Genomic DNA, 19,598 nt, shown 5'->3' on the forward strand with positions numbered 1-19,598 from the left:
ATACTGATACTTAAAAACTGAAAATATAGGCACTTAAATTATTTGATTGAACCAAACCAAAATAAAGGCATTTTTGTGTCTGAGATTATTTCAGGAAATAATTATAAACCAAGAAATATAACTTTTTTTTAAACCTAAACTTGGAAGAGGAGGCAGAACTGACTTGAAGAAGACACTAGTCATACTAAAAGTAGTGACAGCTATAGTTTTTCAAGTGTTTACCTTGTAAAGCCTTTGCTGTGCTACATGGATTATTTCTTCAATTCTTATAAGAACATTACAAAGTGCCTATTAACAAGGGAGACTGGTCAGATATATTTGTGGTCAAGGAAACCTGTGTTGTATGTCTTTGGAGAAATGAGATGGATTCTGAATTGAACTAAGAGGCTGAGCTGTGATTGCATTCATCCTGAAAAATATTTGAGTAACTGGAAGAAATATCATCTACTTGTCTAAGGGGGACGGATGCTGGAACTAAGTCAAAGGAAACTGGACTTTTTCAGGAGTTGCTTACATGACAAGATTCCTTGAACAGTAATGTGCATACCACAAAAAGGCTGAGTAGAACTGGGTGGGAGAGCTCACTTCAGAAACTCTCAAGTTTGCATTCTCCCGGAAAGACGTTGTTCTGTGAGTGGTGGTAGAGTAATGACATCATGGAACTTAGGGAAGGAAAGCATTTTTAATCTATTCCACATCTCTGGCAATTGACCAGCAATAAATATGAACATTGACTCTGGGGGAATCCCGGGCACTTTTACTTATCCACTGAAAACAAAACATAAGAAAATCAGACCAAGTCACAAAAGGGAAGTCCAATACTCAAAAAAGAATCTATTTGGGTGGAAGGACTTGAAAAATATTGAAAAGATTTACAAGAAAGGCTCTGAGATACATTTCAGATAGACAGCTAGGTTAAAAGACAGGTATCTTGCTTGAAGGTATGGAGGAAAAAATAAATGGAAAAATTTAAAATAACATCACCACCATAAAAATTCTGTTGGATCTGATATTTTTATTTTATTTTTCATCCTATGGCTCTTACTCATGATCCATTATATTATGTAATTCCTAAGTTTTGGATGCTGCTGCTTCTAAACTGCTTGTGCCAGTATTTCTAACTGTGAAATGTCTGGTCTAGTACTCATTTTGAGACTCTCAAAGTATAAATGATTTATGTAAAATCCCCTAGTATTGAGATTTTGTTTGATTATCAGCATTTGTTTGCAAACAGGGAAAAAATAACATGTGAAAGATAGTATTTATGCAGCTATCTTAATGTAAAAAAATGTATGAACTTTGAACTTTGTCACTTCTGAGCCCAGAGAAAAATTAAATGAATGGTATTCAAGACACTTTATTGTTAATAATATCTACCTCATATAAAGTATATAGATTTTAATTAAAGCATTTCTCCATAATGTGTACTACTGATAAAAATTTGAAGAAACATGGATGGGAAAATAATTTAATAGGATGAAATCTAAGGATGAATTATCTGTCATATATCACTACCTATCTTTGGGATATGGGACATTTATGACTGGGTATTACCCTCATTTCAGCTTCCTTTGTGGATCTTAACAGATATGTTTATGAAAAATGGGGGTATTCAAACTATTATCTAATTACTTAAGTGACATGCCATTTTAGAAACAATAAAATACAAGGTAGGTTGTTGGACTAATCAATACCCATCAGAAATTATGTCCAGTGTCCGTAAGCCTAGGGGTAAAAGGAATCCTGTCTGAGCCAACTTATGCCATATCCACAATTTTCTTTACCAATCTCCTGTAATTCTTGGTTTCTTGATTTCCTTCTTGACTACGTATTTCTTGTTCTTGGAATTTGTCCCATGTTTATGTTCAGTCAACCACTAGTGACCTTCATAAGGTTTAGACTCTTGCCTTACTATTCCGAAACCAAAATAGTGTCTAAGTGCCGTGACAGACTCCTCTCCCCCATTCTCTGGGGAGCCTCTTGGTGTCAGGGCTACCTCTTCTAGGCACTCTCCCCAGCACCTTGAATTTTTGTTTCCTTCTTGCTCTACCTCAGCCTCTACCAGGGGATTCACAAACGCATTTTAGAGTAGTGTCAGTAACATCTTTGAAGAAGACGAGTTTTTATATCCAAAATGAGCAAAATTTCATGGGTTTTTCATAACGTAATGCCATAAGGTCACTATTGAATGTCTATATAGTAAGACATAGCAGATAGTAAAGTGAGTACTGTTTTATGATAAAAAGCACCAAAGATTTTTCATAAATTAGTTTTCACCTTCAATAAATATTGAATATATAATAATACATAATATAAATATATAAATAATATACAATATTATACATATTACATGATTTTATTAAGATTTTTTATATTGTCTTCAGATTATGTTTAGGAAGCCATTAATTAATATAATTTCATTAAAAGCATTCTGGTACCCTTGTCTATATCATAACAACAAAATGATTTTTTTTTCAACGTTTTTTTTTTTATTTATTTATGGGACAGACAGAGACAGAGCATGAACGGGGGAGGGGCAGAGAGAGAGGGAGACACAGAATCGGAAACAGGCTCCAGGCTCCGAGCCATCAGCCCAGAGCCTGACGCGGGGCTCGAACTCACGGACCGCGAGATCGTGACCTGGCTGAAGTCGGACGCTTAACCGACTGCGCCACCCAGGCACCCCAACAAAATGATTTTAAGAGTGTTTTCATAGGATTGCTTACCAACAAAGGATATTAAGAAGTTGCCACTGGATTTATAGTAAATTAGCGGCATACTATTTTGGATCTCAATATATTTTCATACATTTGACAAGTTCTGAACCATTCCAAATGGCAAATTCATTTTCCTTTCCAAAATTTTTCCTACCAAAATAATTGATTTCACATTCTTTCTTTGTGTATTGTAAAGATGAAATTTGATCCTGAACTTTTTGAGGAAGGTGAACTATTTTCTTCCACTGTTAAAGCTTATATTAAAATAGAAATAATTATTTTCCTTGTACAATGTCATATAATCAAAATGTAGTGAGATGATCCCATTTGCTATTTTAAAGCATACTTTTGATAGTGAGTATAAATTTTGTCAGATATACACATAAAGCTTATATTTCAGTTTACCTAGTTTATTTTTAGTTTTATTTTATAAAATCTCTGAATCTTGGAAAGAAACTGATAATATGCTTGCCTTCAAAAATGTTTGCTGTGTATCCAGCAGATTGGTTACTTGAAGTCTTGACAGATAAAACTTTTGGGGTTAGGATTTTCAGAGAAAATACAGTAAAAAACAGTAAATGGTAACATGTTCCAAAGTTTTAAGTCAAATGAGAGATTACACTAATAAGGAGCAGGTAAACTTCTCTTTCATTAGAAAAATATCTAGGGGTGTCTGGGTGGCTCAGTTAAGTGTCTGCCTTCAGCTCAGGTCATGATCTTATGGTTCAAGCCCCACATCAGGCTCTCTGCTGTCAGCACAGAGCCCACCTCAGATCCTCTATCCCCCTCTGTCTGCCCCTGCCCAGCTCATCCTCTCTCTCGTTCTCTGTCAAAAATAAATAAACGTAAAGAAAAATATCGAATGCAATGCCAAAAGATGTCTTTTCTGCATGATCTCTGAGAAGAAAGCCAGTGATTATTACCTTCTATGTTGATGTGGCAATCAAGAATAGTAGAAGTAAGAGTAAAAATGATCCACCTTTGTATTAAAACAGAAGCAAAAAAAACCCAAAGCAAACAAAAACAAAAACCCAGCCAAACACCAAAAACCCAAATCCTGACTACATTGGGTTTTTCATCTGCAGAAGTGAGCTGAGCTGTCCAGATGGTAGGACTGGACTGAGTGTTAGACAAAAGATACTGATTCTTCATGACAGCATTGCATGGATGGTGCTGAAATGTGATGATATAAACAGAAGGAATCCCTCTTTCCAGGCTGCTCTTCCTCTCCTCTCCTCCAGCCTCATCTAGCCTGACATTTGACAGTTGGCAGATACCTCATCTTGAAGAAGCAGAGCCAAATATTTGATTTGAATAGTCACATAGAAACTGGCTCATTTTAATGCCCATGACCAACTTGTTTGCATTTTCTATTTATTGGATTATATCTTGGATTATGTGAAAATATTTATTAAAAACAGAACATTGGATGATTTATTTGGTTTTGAATGATGAGAATCAGGAATTCTTTTCTGGGGCTTTCTCAGAGATATAAACTATAACAGTTCATTTCTTTCAGTGCAAAAAGATAAGTACTTTGTTGGCGAGAATTAAACTTTGAGAATTGTTGCCCTGTTTGTGCTTTAAGCTTTTGGACAATCTCTAAAAAATTTCAGAGATGCCAGTTTGACAGAATTTGACAGTCAGTAGACAAGGCTGTAATTTTTATGCAGCTCCTGTTCATTATACTCTTTTGTGTGTTTAGTATTGGAGATAATGTTGTCTTTGGTATTGAGATTAGAGACTTATGATTTATGGTGAAATAATTTAACACTATGCATTTGGGCCAAGTCGTATCCATTTTAGGATGACAGGAAGCTGTTGCTAAGGACTTATTGATTAAAACCAAGGAGCATCAAGGGTGCCTGGGTGGCTCAGTTGGTTGACCATCTGACTTCGGCTCAGGTCACGATCTCACGGTTCATGGGTTTGAGCCCCATATTGGGCTTTGTGCTGACAGTGCAGAGCCTGCTTCAGATTCTCTGTCTCCCTCTCTCTCTGCCCCTCCCCTGCTCATACTCTTTCTCTCTCTCTCTCTCTCTCTCTCTCTCAAAAATAAATAAACTTTAAAACACACACACACACACACACACACACACACACACACACGGAGCACCAACAAAGCCCAGGGGTGGGCTCTCTGACTACACAAGTATCTGTACTCCTGCAAAATTTTCACTTATTTTTTCAACAATACTTTGTTTAGTACATACATTGTGTTCTTTCCTGTGGACACAATAGAGAATGAGAAGTCAGTTTTTCTCCCAAGAGACTTAACAGTAAAGTGAAAGAGTGAAGATAATCTCTGGTTTAATTTCTTTATAACAGCAAAAAAAAAATAAATGAAAAAATATAGCATTTACACTAGTATACAAATTACCCAATACCTAGATTTAAGCCTAATACAGATTTAAAAGACTTCTTACAAAAAAGTACAAGTTATTATTGAGATACATTTAAAAAAGCTAAATAAGAAGAGAGATATAACATATTCATGGATTGGAAAAATCAGTAGTTTTCAAAATTAAACTTTTCACAAATTTATTAACAGATATACTAAACTCTCAGTCACAATGTATGCATTTATCCTCATTTCCAGTCATCCCATTCTTGGATATATTCTCTAGAGACCCTGCATATAGGTTTTAGAGGAAGAAGTGTGAAGATATTTATTATAGTAATACTTATGATAGTGAGGATCTGAAGGTAACCTGGGTACCCATTACAAAGGGAATGAGTAAGTGAAAATAGATGAGTTCTTTAGAAAAAAAATTGCTTCATTTAGAAACAATGAATTAAAAATATACTCAACAATATAGATAGATGTTAAAACCAAATGCCAGGAGAAAAGTTAAGAAACAGAATGAATTCTATAGAATGAATATATAACACAGTACAGTTTATGTACGTTTAAAGAACATACACAAAATAGTATGTATTTCTCAAAGTGTATGCCAGATATATTAGAGTGGGTGCCTATTTTTTTTTTTAATTTTTTTTTTCAACGTTTATTTATTTTTGGGACAGAGAGAGACAGAGCATGAACGGGGGAGGGGCAGAGAGAGAGGGAGACACAGAATCGGAAACAGGCTCCAGGCTCTGAGCCGTCAGCCCAGAGCCCGACGCGGGGCTCGAACTCACGGACCGCGAGATCGTGACCTGGCTGAAGTCGGACGCTTAACCGACTGCGCCACCCAGGCGCCCCTAGAGTGGGTGCCTATTTTGATAATAAGAATAGGGATGGACTTAGAGAAGTAGATAAAAGTAAATAAAAATAAGGCAGCATAAGAGGTTTACATCAACTGATGGTGATCATTTACCATGAATATAAGAGTATCTTAAGTCAACTCTATTCTTTAGATAAATATGTATAAATATAACATAAATCATTGAATAATTGGAGGGAGTCATCAATCAAATCTACTGCTCCTAAAAACTTGAGAAACATCAGAGGGGAAAAAAAATCTCCCTTGGATTCGACATCATGGACTTCTCTAAAGACCTCAACAAGAGTAATTTCAGTAGAGGAATAGGGGCGTAAGTCAGAGTAGATGGACATCAAGGGTAAACAGTAAGTGAAAAAGTGGTAACACATGCTGAATCTTTCATATGTATGTAAAGTTACAGGGAATTTCCCTGTGAGCCTCCCAGGGGAAAAGGTGATATGTAGAATGCCTCCAGTGTGTATGACCTCAGACTCCTTACCCCAGGGCTAATGTTCCAAAAACCCATATTTTGGAATATGTGAAATTGACTGAATTCAATTTCAGGCATGAAGGGCCAGATAAATATGACCTTTTCCAAATTTAATTACAGAAATTACTTTTTAAGTCTACATATATTTAAACCTCTGATTTGTTTTAGAACAGGCAGAAAAAATAGCTTTTCACTGTTGGATAAAATGGATGACTTCAAGCATATTTTGGGGAAGTTTTTGAGAGGGGAATAAATAATAGTTACAAAAAGGAGTCACAGACTCTGTGGTAGATTCCTACTGCTGCTTTAACCAGATACCACAAAATGTACTAAATAATACAAATTTATTGTCTTATAGTCCTACAGGTCAGAAATCCCAAAATCAGCGTGTTGCACCTTGGGGTGCACTCCTTCTGAAAGGTCTAGGAAGGATCCATTTCCTTGCCTTTTCCAGCATCTAGAGGCCATCTGCATTCTTGCCCATAACCCCTTGCTTTCTCCATCTTCAAAGCCAGAAGTATATCCTCTTTCAGTCTTCTCCCTCCCTCCCTTTCTCATTCCTTCTTTCCCTCTCTCCCTCCTTTCACTCCTCTCTCCCTCCTTTTTTCTCTCCCTTTCTCTCTCTTCATCTCTCTCATCTCTGCTTCCACTGTCATGTTGCCTTTACTAATTCTGACCTCCCTGCCTCCCTTTCATAAGGCCCTTGCACATACATTGGGCCCACTTAGAAAATCCCAGAAAATCTTAAGATCCTTAACTTAATCATACCTTAAAGTTCCTTTTAGTATGCAAGATAACATATTTACAGGTTTTAAGGATTAAAATGTAGACATTCTGGGGTCCATGATTCTACCAGCTCTAAATTCTAAAACTGCCTCTCTATTGATTTTTATTTTCACCTCTCTGAGGCCCAATTCATTCATCCATTAAATGAGGGGAAATGTATTTTATATTGCATTCTTTATTTGTATAAGGATGAGTTAAAATAGTATATAAAATTATTTTGAGAGAATAAATTATTTACTGAGGAAAGTAGAGAAATTTTTAAAATTTATTTATTTATTTAGAGAGAGAGAGAGAGAGAGTGAGAGAGAGAGAGTACGCGCATGTGTGTATGCAAGGATGGGGGAGGGGCAGAGTCGAAGAATCCCAGGCAGGTTCCTTCCTCTCAGTGCAGAGCCAGATCCAGGGCTCTGTCTCACGAACTTTGAGTTAGTGACCTGCACAGAAATCAAGAGCCAGACACTTAACCCACTGAGCCACGCACGCGCCCCCAGCAGAGAAAATGTTCTTATCTATCTGTTCTACCTAGTCATAAATAGCACTATCTGTGATTATAAAAAGAACACAAGATTTTAAAATGTTCTGTTTTCTTTGAATGTTAATGTATCTTTTGTTTCTTATTATCATTTTCCCACAAGTTAATAACAAATGAAATGCTAACAAATTAATATTTTAGCTAATTACTTAGGAGAAAAGAAGAAAAACAAAAAGGAGGAGAGAGGAAAACGAAGGAGTAAATATGTGCTGAGAACTTACTGGCACGGTTGTTCCAGGCATACCACAGCCATAGTCTAATTGCATTTAATCCTCACAGTACTTGACCTCTACCATTTTTATTTTACAGTTGAGAAAACAGTCTTGGGAAGGTCACATAACTTGCCTAAAATCATAAGTAATAAATAGTTGTCTTAAAGCCTTAATCTAACGCCAAAGCCCATATCTCTTTATGGTACAGCAGCACATGCTTTGTATTAAACATGTTGTGTTAGTTTCCCAGGGAGTCCGCAATATATTACTACAAATTTTGTGGCTTAAGACAATAGAAATATTTTTCTCACAGTTCTGGAGGCCAGAAGATCAAGGTGTTGACAGAGCCACGCTCCCTCTGAACACTCTAGGTTAAAGTTGTTCCTTGCCTCTTCCAGCTCCTGGTAGCTCCAGAGGTTATTTAGCTTAGGACTACCTAACTCCAATCTTTGTATCCATCTTCCCATGGCTGTCTCCTCTGTGTCTCTGTTCTCTCTCTCTCTCCCTCTCTCTCTCTCTGTTTTAAACCATTTCATTCAGGTATTATTGACGTTTAAAGAACTGTACATATTTAATGTATACTATATAGTTTGGGAATAAGTATTCACCCATAAAGCCATCACCAACATCAAGGTCATAGACATATCTATTACCTCCCATTACCTTTTGCCACCTTGATAATGATGATGAGGATGAGGAGGAGGAGAGGAGGAAGAGGAGGAGGAGTGTGTAGAAAAGACGTAAGATCTACCATCTTGGAAAATTTTAAGTGTACAATACAGTATTGTTAGCTATAGGCACAATACCATAGTATAGTAGATATCCAGAACTTATTTATCTTTCATACCTGAAGCTTTGTATCTTTTGATCATCACCTCTCCATTTCCCTGTCTACCAGCAGCTCCTCTCAATAACCCTTCTACCCTCTACTTCTGTGAGTTTGGTGATTTTGGATTCCACATATAAGTGAAATCATACAGTATTTGTCTTTCTGTACCTAGCATAATACTTGTGTCTTTTCTTATAAGGGCACAGTATCTTCTTCTTAGACTCCATGTCTTGTCTTGTAAGGACATGTCACTGGGGCACCTAGGTGGCTCAGTCGGTCAAGTGTCCGACTCTTGATTTCTGCTCAGGTCATGATCTCACAGTTTTGGTATCCAGACCTGCATCAGTCTCCGTGCTGACAGCCCAGAGCCTGCTTGGGATTCTCTCTCTCGGTCTCTGCCCCTCCCCCACTTGCTCGCGCACGTGTGGGCTCTCTCTCTCTCTCTCAGTTAACTTAAAAAAAAAAAAAAAAGAACATGTCACTGGATTTAGGGCCCACAATAATCTAGGAAAATTTCATATTAAAATCCTTCATCTTAAAAGACTCTCTTTTTCTGAATAAAGTCACATGCACAGATTTCAAGGCATGGACATATATTTTTTGGGAAGAGTGACACCATTCAACCACTACACATATGTTTATGAGTTAAGCACATTTAAACTGAGGTCATCATATATGAAAAGAAGCTCCACATCACTAATTATCCGGAAAATAAAACATAAAACCCCAATGAGATACCACCACACACCTATCATAATGGCTAGAATCAAAAGCACAAGAAGTATTAAGTGTTGGAGAGGAGGAGGAGGAAAAGGAACCTATGTGCAGAATGCAAATTGGTGTAGCTACTGTGGAATACAGTGTGGCGGTTCCTCAAAAAATTAAAAGTAGAATTAACATCTGGTCCCATAATTCCAACTGAGTATTTACCCAAAGGAAACAAAAACACTAATTTGAAAAGGTATATGCACCCCTGTGTTTATTGCAGCATTATTTACAATAGCCAAGATATGGAAGCCCAAGTGTCCATCCATAGACAAATGGATAAAGAAGATGAGCACTGAGTAACGTTCAAGACTGTGGAATCATTGTATTGTACGCTTGAAACCAATATAACGCAGTAGGTTAATTATACTTCAATAAAATACAATTTGGAAACGAATCGAAGTCGTATGGAGAGCAAAGACCCTCTCTTCATTTTTGTGGCATTGTGTATTTTGGAGCGTGTCTGCACACAATAGGTATTTAACAATTATTGCAAGAATTAGACTAGCATTTGTGACCAATAATTGAAGTTTTTCTAGAATTTTGTTAAATAATAAAGTTAAACTAATTTTTTAAAGTTAATAGATCGGTAGGACACCGTGGTTTCACAGCATTTAAAATGTGAATCTGGAGTCTACTTTCATAATCATTAATTGTCCCTGTTCGCAAAATTCTAATTGTATGAAAAAGAATTGGGCCTCTGTAAGATGTGAAACATGCGAATATAGTAAAAAACTTGTCTCTCACTATTGGGAATCACACATAAATATTGCTTTACAAAGCCCATTTTAAAATTAGCTCAATTTACCACCATGGTCAATTACATAGCCAAATACATTCTTGATGGGACTTGTGTAATGGGCCATCATTCTTTCAAGAACAAAATTGTTTCCTATTCCTGTGATTTGATAATAAGTAATAAACATGTAATATATCAATTTACAAAGTCAATTACATAATCAAGGAAAGTGCCAACAGCAATAACCAAAATACTCTGTACTGTATTTACTTTCATATCCCTCCACCCTCCCTAAGGCACCAGGTCTGGCATTTTTCCTACTTTCCCAATTTTCTTTGCATAATTTTCCACTTGGTGGACTGCCATTGTCAACAGCAACACTCTTCAACTTCAGGAGGTTTGGTAAGAGCAGTTGAAGAGATGAGAACTGTGTTTAATTAAATCCTGGTCGCCGGATGTAAATGCAAAAGTGCTTAATTATTCAACATCGCTAGTGAAGAAAGTCACACAAGAGGATCCAGCAGAAATTTGGTATCTCATGAGCTTTGGAAAAAAAATCAATTTAAGTAATCCTGAAAAAATATCAATTTTCTCTTTATCTCCTTTAAATTAAAAAAAATACCTTAAAAATAATTCAGATGAAAGTATGTATAACTCATCAGAATACCTTTTTAATTCCAGCTGCTGAAAAAGATACGTATAGAAATAGATAATGTGATCTCCTGGGGGATATGCTTCGTGAAAATATCTATAGGCTTTGTGATTCATGTATATTTAAGGTAAATCCTTAAATAAAAGCAAAGGAAGAAAGGGGAGATTAATTTGAATTCCAGGGCAAGAGACTACTCCACTTTAAAATGTGATTTTCTGTTTCTTTCAAACTTGTTCTAGTTTTTAGGATCTCACTTAAATATTTTAGATTTCAAAGCATTTGAACTTAATTAGTTGTATAAACTTAATGGGATTTTAATTACAACCCTAAAATTCCTGAAGTGTTTATGAGTAAGTAGGAGTCTAACATCCCTAGAAAGAATTACTACCAAGTTATTTGTGAAATGTAAGCACAGATATATTAAGCATCTACTATAGTCTTAGAGTTCTGTTCCTTAAATATGCATATCAGTATTTAGGAGATAGAATTCTTTGTGTAAATTTCACATTTTATACAGTATTGTGTATGAACTGTTTGTTTCTTTTATTGATCAGTTCGTATAGACGACATTACTGATAACGTTTGGGTAGGGTGGTATTTTAAATTGTACCAGAATAGCTAACCAGAAATAGGTTAAATTTCATACAGATGTGGATATCCCCAGATGTGAATATAGGAAAAACTTAGTTTTGTCTCCGGTATTTATTCACCATATAAATCTACTAGCGCATTCTTATCTGTTATGTAAATAAGATGCGGAATTCCAATAGTGTATCAGTGTTCTACAGCAGATGGTACACTGAGATTTACCACACCATTACATTTAATGGGTTTGAATTCATTTGGATTTCTTGATGTTCTCTCTGTCCTTCTCATAGCGGCAATGTTGCCAATGTTCCTGATTATATATGATTTGAGAGAGTGCTTAAAGAAGAAAAACTCCTTTATCTTAGAAATATGAGTATTTTATGTCAAAGTTTAAAGTGTATATGTATTGCATTTCAGAGGATTTATATGCCCTGTGAGAAAAGGATAGTTAATGAATATTCAACAAAGTACTTGCAGTCATTACACTCAAAGATATTTTATAAAATGAAAGTACTCAATTAACTGTTGTGGTGCTAGTAGGGAGTATTCATTTGAAAAACAAAAAGAAATTTTCATCCTAGATCATTGTGGATGAAGTAAAAAAAAAAAACAAGTTTAATAGAAAAGAGTGCAAAGACTCCCAGACATGTATCTTAGTCGTGTTAAGTAAAGATGCTCATGACTATTTCTGTTAACACAAATTTATATAGTTCTTGGCTCACTAATTACTGTAGATTAATAAATAATATTCCTAAAAGTGTTTGATCTGTGAAGGGTCAGACCTCAGCGATAATTGAAAATGGCAGCTTGGGCCATATGGGCTTTTTGTCTCTGAACTCACTCTATTTAGGAGCAGAATGAGTGCTGGTGTAGCTTTAATCATTTGGTGACAAAAATTACTGTGGATGAACACAAAATGGAACGAGAATAAAGAATCCAGTGTTACGGACATAACCTGGCATTTCTAAATCAGTATGTCTCTAAGGGTGGCAGACAAAATACCAGCACCAAAATCACTGTAAAATCTTATTAAAATTGGAGATGCCTGCTCCTAATCCCAGACTCACTAATTCAAAATCTAGGGTGGAGAGTTGGGGTGGGTGGGTGGATCTGGATATCAAAACGTTTTTTAAAATTCTGTGATGATTCTCATTGCATACATACTAATATATATGTTGCAGCTCAACACTCAGATCCAGTACTCTGAAGCAGACCCTCTGGGTTTAAGTTGGGCTCCTTCACTCACTCAGTTCTGGGACCCTAGGTTCATTATTTAACCTTCCTTCTCTGTGTTTTGTCTTCCTCAAGTGCCAATAGGACTAAAGTACTTATGTCACAGGATTATTATGTGGATTAAGTGAATTCACATTTATAAATTAATTATTACCGGGCACATAATAAAAGCTAAGAAAATAGGAGTTTGTAAAAGGATAATGAAAATAGTACATGTTTATTTGAACTACCAGGTCCTAGTTAACACGAGTTTTCTATTAGAAAAAGAAAAACAAAACTCCCTAGAAAGCATCCGAGTATTGAATATTGACTATTATTCCACGTTTGAAATCAATAGAAACCAACTATATTCTATATTCTTTTTGCTTTATTATTAAAACTTCGTAATGAACATCTTAATATTGTCAGAATCGGCTTCTAGTCATACATTGAATAAAGCATTTTTCCATCTTTTTCAGTCATGCTGAATACTGACTCTGGTGACATACAGACTCTCATGAATGGTGAACATGTTTTTTCATTAGAATAAGATGAGGCTTAAATACAGTATCTGGGTATATATATATATATGCCATGCTATTTCCAGCAAATCACTGCAGTAATACAGCACAGCAGTCATCTTAAAGTGACACTGCAGATACAGTGTTCCAGGCACTTTGTTTTCAGTTCATTTGTGGGACATTGGACTCATTTGGCAGCAGTACCGAAGTCACATTCATTTATAGGCACTTCAGAGGCATCCACACAACATCCCCTAATTACATTACAATGGCCTGCAATTGCCATGTGTTTATTGATTTTCAGTTCTTAGAAGCCTTTTCTATTGTTATCTGTAAACTCCTTAGATTTACAGTCATTTGTATACATTTAAAACAAGAAAAGCTGAATGCTAAAGACAGATAGGAGGACAGCATATTTGTATTTCAACTGACAAATAGCTGGCTTTTCACCTAATGACAACTAATTCCGGAAATGAACCACAATTTTTAATATAACATCACCATCATTTTACTCTTTCTAATATCAAAGTCTTGAATTTTGCATCTATCCCATCAGAATCCGTAGACAGGGTCTTCTATATTGAACGCAGTATGTCTGGGCATTCATAATTGTACTTGCAGCATTATTCACACAAGCTTCCAGTAAGTCTAATTACTTCTTCAAATTGGCCTGAAAAGCACTTAGACTGTAGGGCTTTCCATTGGCCCAGAAGTCATTTGATCTCTTTATGACTTCCCTGAGCTAGCATCAGCCATTTCAGATTGGCTCTGACTGTGAAACAGACAATGGTGCATCTGTTTTTTGGTTTGTTTTTTAATGGGAAAAACACTTTCTAAGAAGGCAAACTTCATATCCTTACTTATGTAAGAGTTATGTGTAACCTTTTAAAATATATAAATGGGAGCACTCCTGAAAAAAAAGAAAGGTTCATCTGAATCTAATTTGGAAATGAAAAATATCCTCAGGTCAATTTTAATATCATACAGTCTGTTTATTTTGGGGTGTGTGTGTGTGTGTGTGTGTGTGTGTGTGTGTGTAAAATGAAATACTACCAGTTTTGCTCAGGTGGATTTTAATGTCTTAAATATAAATTTTAATGATAATTTGGAAAGTTTTCAAATGATATGTTTTAAGTAGTGATAAAACTGAAATTTATGCTGTGTGACGTGGTATTTGCCTTCCTGGAGTTTGGGAAATATACCCATCCATATTTTTTAAAATTAGCAGATTCAACATTTTAATAGCCTTATAAAATGGGAATACTTCTCACTTACAGTTACTGGGGAAACTCTTCAAAAAATCATGCGTTGTATTTTAATCTCAGACCAAATTAAAACTAACATATTCTTACGATATTGAAAATGGTATGGTAATAAAATCTTAGAGTCATTTACTAAAATTATTTTTACCACTCAATCTCGTCCCAGTATCACTATTAAAAAGTGCAAATTTATCATAAAATTTGGTGAAGATAATCAAAGTAGGGTTTATTATCAGCTGTCAAATCTATTTTAATTGGTGTTTCATATAATAATTTGAATCTCTTCAAGCACTTTGAAGTTATCACTGAAATAATTAGTGGTAATAAATCAATTATATTACTGCATATAATCATTTTTATTTTTGAGACTCACTGATAATATACACAGCAAATACAGAAAATTTTAGATTATTTATTTTAATATCACATGGAATATGGGATTGATCATGTATATATTTATGTCATAGCATTTGAAGTACTTCTAGATAATTAAATATTTATGGCCCAGCTACTCTATATGTGTGTACATACACACATACACATGAAAGTGCTTAATTTCAGTTTTAATGACATAAAGCTTATGATAAACCTCGAAATATCTTATATATAATGTCAATTATAACTCAGTGGAGATCAGCATAAAAATATTTTCTCTAATATTTATGACTGGGGAAACAAAATATTTAATATCTGACACAGGAACATCATGTGTGCAAGCCTTCTATACTTACAATCATCTCTGACTTCATATTATTTATATTCCACATCCAATCAAATTCAAAATCATGTCAGTATCATCTAATTTATTTAACAAAGTTATTAAATACCATTGTATTCCAGTTATTCTAAAAAATGTTAGGACTAATAAAAATATAGTAATACATATAATAATAAAAACCCAAATAGGTATGATCCCTACCACTGTAGAACTTACAGTATATCAGCTATCAAAGAAATATATTACCTAATATAATTACAAACTATTTTGTGCTATGAAAAAATATTCTAATGATCTATAGTAAAGGAACCTCATCTAATCCAACAAATTCAGGAAAGCCTTCCTTGAAGAAATTATATTTGAGCTCAGATCTGAAGAATGAGTTAGAGTGAATCAGGAACAATGAAGAAAATGATTCATGATGCATCAAAAGTCAATATGGGTCAGCATAGAGAGTGAAGAAATAAATAGTATGAGGTGAGACAGGAATTAGGTAGGGAAAGCCTTAGAGAGCAAAAAGTTTTTAAAAAAGCAATCGAGCTGCAAGATACAACTTGTGGAAGGCAAAAATAGTTGCAGGAAATGGTAAGATTTCATTTTTTTTATGGCGAAGTAATATTCCATTGTATATTTGCAACAATACAGTTGGACCTAGAGTGTGTCATGCTAAGTGATATAAGTCAAAGAAAGACAAATCCCATATGATTTCACCTGTATGTGGAAACTAAAAACCAAAACAAATGAATAAACAAACAAAAAGCAGAAACAGACCAATAAATACACAGAAGAAACTGATGGTTGCTAAAGGGAATGGTGGTGGGGGGATGGGCAAAATGGGGAAGGGGAGTGGGAGGCACAGACTTCCAGTTATGGAATGAATAAGTCATGGAGATAAATGGTACACTATAGGGAATATAGTCAATGGTAATGTAAAAGCATATGGTGACAGATGGTAGTTATACTTGTGGTGAGCATGGCACAATGTTTAGAGTTGTCAAATAACTATGTTGTCCCCCTGGAACTAATACAACGTTGCATGTCAACTATACTTAAAAAAAAAGTAGTTTCAGGAAGAGCAATTAGCAGACTACTGCAATAGTACAGACTTCTGCAATAGGCAGAAGATGAGGATTATTACTTGAAGTAAGATATTGAGGGAAGAAGAAATGGAGGTGTGAATAAAGCTGAGAGATTCGTACAAGGATCAGCCAAAATTACTTGGTAGAATTACATATGGGGAATGAAGAAAAAAGAAATGTCAAGGATGATTCCTAGATTTCTGGTGTACCTAGTTGATTGATAGTGCGGCGATGCATTGAGATTGGGAGGAAAATGATAGGAGAATATGGCACAAAACTTCTACAAAGAGATTCTTGCTCCTTTTAGTAATATAAAAGCCATAGGAATAAGAAGAAAAAGAGATGCCAGAGAGAGAGAGGTTAGGCAAATAGATCCTGATTTTCTCTTGTTTTGGAGTTTTAGTCTAGAGAAGGGAGGTGCATTAAAAAGAAAATGAGGGGAGGTGCCTGGGTGGCTCAGTTGGTTAAGTGACTGACTGTTGATTTCAGCTCAGGTCATGATCTCATGATCTCACGCTGACAGCACACAGCCTACTTGGGAGTCTCTCTCTCCCTCTCCCTCTGCCCCTTCTCCCTACTCTCTCTCTATCTCTAAATAAATAAATAACATTTAAAAAAAGAAAATGAGGGAAAAAAGGAAGGACACTTTGCTCCATATCAATGTTAGAATTTGGGAATACTTCTTTAATGTTAGTTTCTTCTTTCTCCCAATTCTTACCCCCAAATCCTGCATCTCCATGACCTTGGAGAACAGCTCCATGGCAAGTAAATTTGGAATCTCAGTTTTGTTAAGGAAAAAATGGATTCATGTTTAACTGTATTGTACTCACCTAAGTTCTTGTCTTGTATGGATGAAACTCCAGTCTCATGTTGGGGACACGGTGTACAGTCAGCTGTCAGAGCCTTCCAAGGACCCTGGAGAGGCTGAGGAGAGGACATCTTGGCCATGGTCTAGACAGAAGGTGTGGGGAAGCATTAGAGAGATTTCTGTCACCTATTATTGCAGAGAAGGCTGGGTTACTGAGGATAAAGACCAGGCTCTGACAAAGCCTAGATGGGCAGGCCAGAAAAAACATTACCCTGGAACCAAAAATAACAACAAGGTGAGCACTCACTAGGCAAGGAGAAGGGAGAGGTAGCTAAAGTAATCAGAAAATGCCGCAGTGATTAACAACAACAGCAGAGAATTTTCTCCTCCAGTACAAAGTCTCTCCTGTGTCAGATGCCATCCTGGGTACGAAAACGAAAAGAGAAGTAGAATGAGCAAATTGAGCATTTTGCTTAAGGTGACTCTCTCCATTATTGCATTGAACTGACTCTTTGATTTACTGAATAAGATTTTTCCCTCCTCTGAGGTTCAGGAGGCTCAAGAGAAAGGTCAAGTAACTTAGAGACATAATAAAGGAGCTACTTTATTCATCTGAGCATGGTGCAAGTAAATTTAAACCTTTGTGTTTAAATATGGAATGATAGTGAATTAAAGATGATGACAGGTAAATGCCATGGACACATCTCACATCTTTTAATGTGTCTCACTTCAGTTGGACTTGGTCTCCAAAAGTAAAGCTAGAGGTACTATATGATGTATGAGGTAACCCTCATTGCCATTGTCAAAGACAGAATTCTGAGTTGATTTAGCATTATCATGATGTAAACTGGTGTGCCATTTAGTGTGCCTTCATGTAAAGTTTTCAGAACCTAAAGTACAAAAAATAATATGTTTATAATCTATTTAATGGATCCCTTCTTTAACATGGATTATTTCACCATAGGCCTAAGTCTAATCTCTAGCCCTTAATGGCTGAACAGGCACTATGTCATTGGATTTATACATTTTTATGATTAAGTTTGTGAGTTTTTATTTTTTGGTGAAAAATTAAGTTTATTTATTTATTTTGAGAAAGAGAGAGAGAGCAAGAGAGCATAAGCTGGGGAGGGGCAGAGAGGAGAGACAGAATTCCAAGCAGGCTGCACACCATCAGTCCAGAGCCCGATGCTGGGCTTGAACTCACATAGTGTGAGATCATGACCTGAGCTGAGATCAACAGTCGGATGCTTAACCTACAGGCTGCACACCATCAGTCCAGAGCCCGATGCTGGGCTTGAACTCACATACTGTGAGATCATGACCTGAGCTGAGATCAACAGTCGGATGCTTAACCTACTTCACCATCCACGTGCCCCTATGATTATCTTTTTAAATTAGAATAGATTTAAAAATTGGGAAGTGTAAGAGAAAATTTTTGCTTGTAATTTCACTTCCAAGAGAAATTTGATGATTTCTTTCTATTATTTGTACATCCATCTATAGGTTTGTATGTCATATCTGACGTACGCTTTTAGGCCTAGAAGTACAATCAGAAGCAGATTCTTCTCAAAATGTCTGAGTCTTTACAATGAACTCACAGACTATCATTGAAACATACAAGCCTTACTGACAGCTCTCAGTTTTCTGACACACGTTAGGGAAGAACTAAAAGAGCCCTAGTATTATGGACTGAAGGCTTGTGTCTCCTCAAAATTTATATTTTGAAGCCCTAGTCCCTAATGTGATAATATTTGGAGGTGGGGTTTGGGGAGGTAATTAGATTTAGATGACGTTATGAGGGTGGGGTCCTCATGATGGGGTTAGTGTCCTTATCAGAAAAGGAAGAGACTAGCTCTCTTTCTGTTTCACTGCCAAGTGAGGACACAATGAAAAGGTGACTCTGTCTGCAAGTCAAGAAGAGAGCCTTCACTAAGAACTTGACCAAGTTGGCACCTTGATCTTGGTCTTTCCAGCCCACAGGACTCTTAAGAAATTTTTTTATTGTTTAAGATTAAAATTTAAGAAACGTCTATTTGTTTAAAGCCCCCCAGTATGGTATTTTGTTATCATAGCCCAAACTGACTAATGCAGGCCTTTTGCTATTGGCACAGAAAAGCGAATGGAGGGAACCCTACAATTATCTGTTCTTGTTTGACTGAAGGAGGAGCTACATTTTTATCAGCAGGTCTAGGTATAAGGGTGGTGTCTTGAGTCCAGTATCCAGTGCAGATCATTTTACTTTTGATTGTTACAGAAAGATGGTCATGGGGCCTTCCATTTTATGGCGGCAGGTGGATTTAGTTCTTACATTAGTCAAGAGTGGCAAGGCAATGGAGATGGACTCCTTGATCACATCTAAGGTGGTCCAGGAGCTATGGATTCCAGAGCAACAACAATCCCCTGGGCCTCCTACAACAAAGCTAAAAGCCAGTCAACATTTTTACATTTCTAAACTTGTACTGGTCTTTAAAGTTAACTAGTT

The 19,598-nt window shown here is 36.0% G+C and overlaps 1 long non-coding RNA gene across 2 annotated transcripts in view; it reads left to right on the forward strand.

Annotated features, from left to right (window-relative positions):
* Positions 1 to 19,598, forward strand: part of LOC147577213 (uncharacterized) — a 410,290-nt gene that overhangs the window by 114,674 nt on the left and 276,018 nt on the right. The gene's annotated exons all lie outside the window — the stretch shown is intronic.

This window comes from Puma concolor, chromosome C2 (assembly GCF_028749965.1).
Source record: "Puma concolor isolate L17-30 chromosome C2, mPumCon1.1.hap2, whole genome shotgun sequence".
NCBI classification, from domain to species: Eukaryota; Metazoa; Chordata; class Mammalia; order Carnivora; family Felidae; genus Puma; species Puma concolor.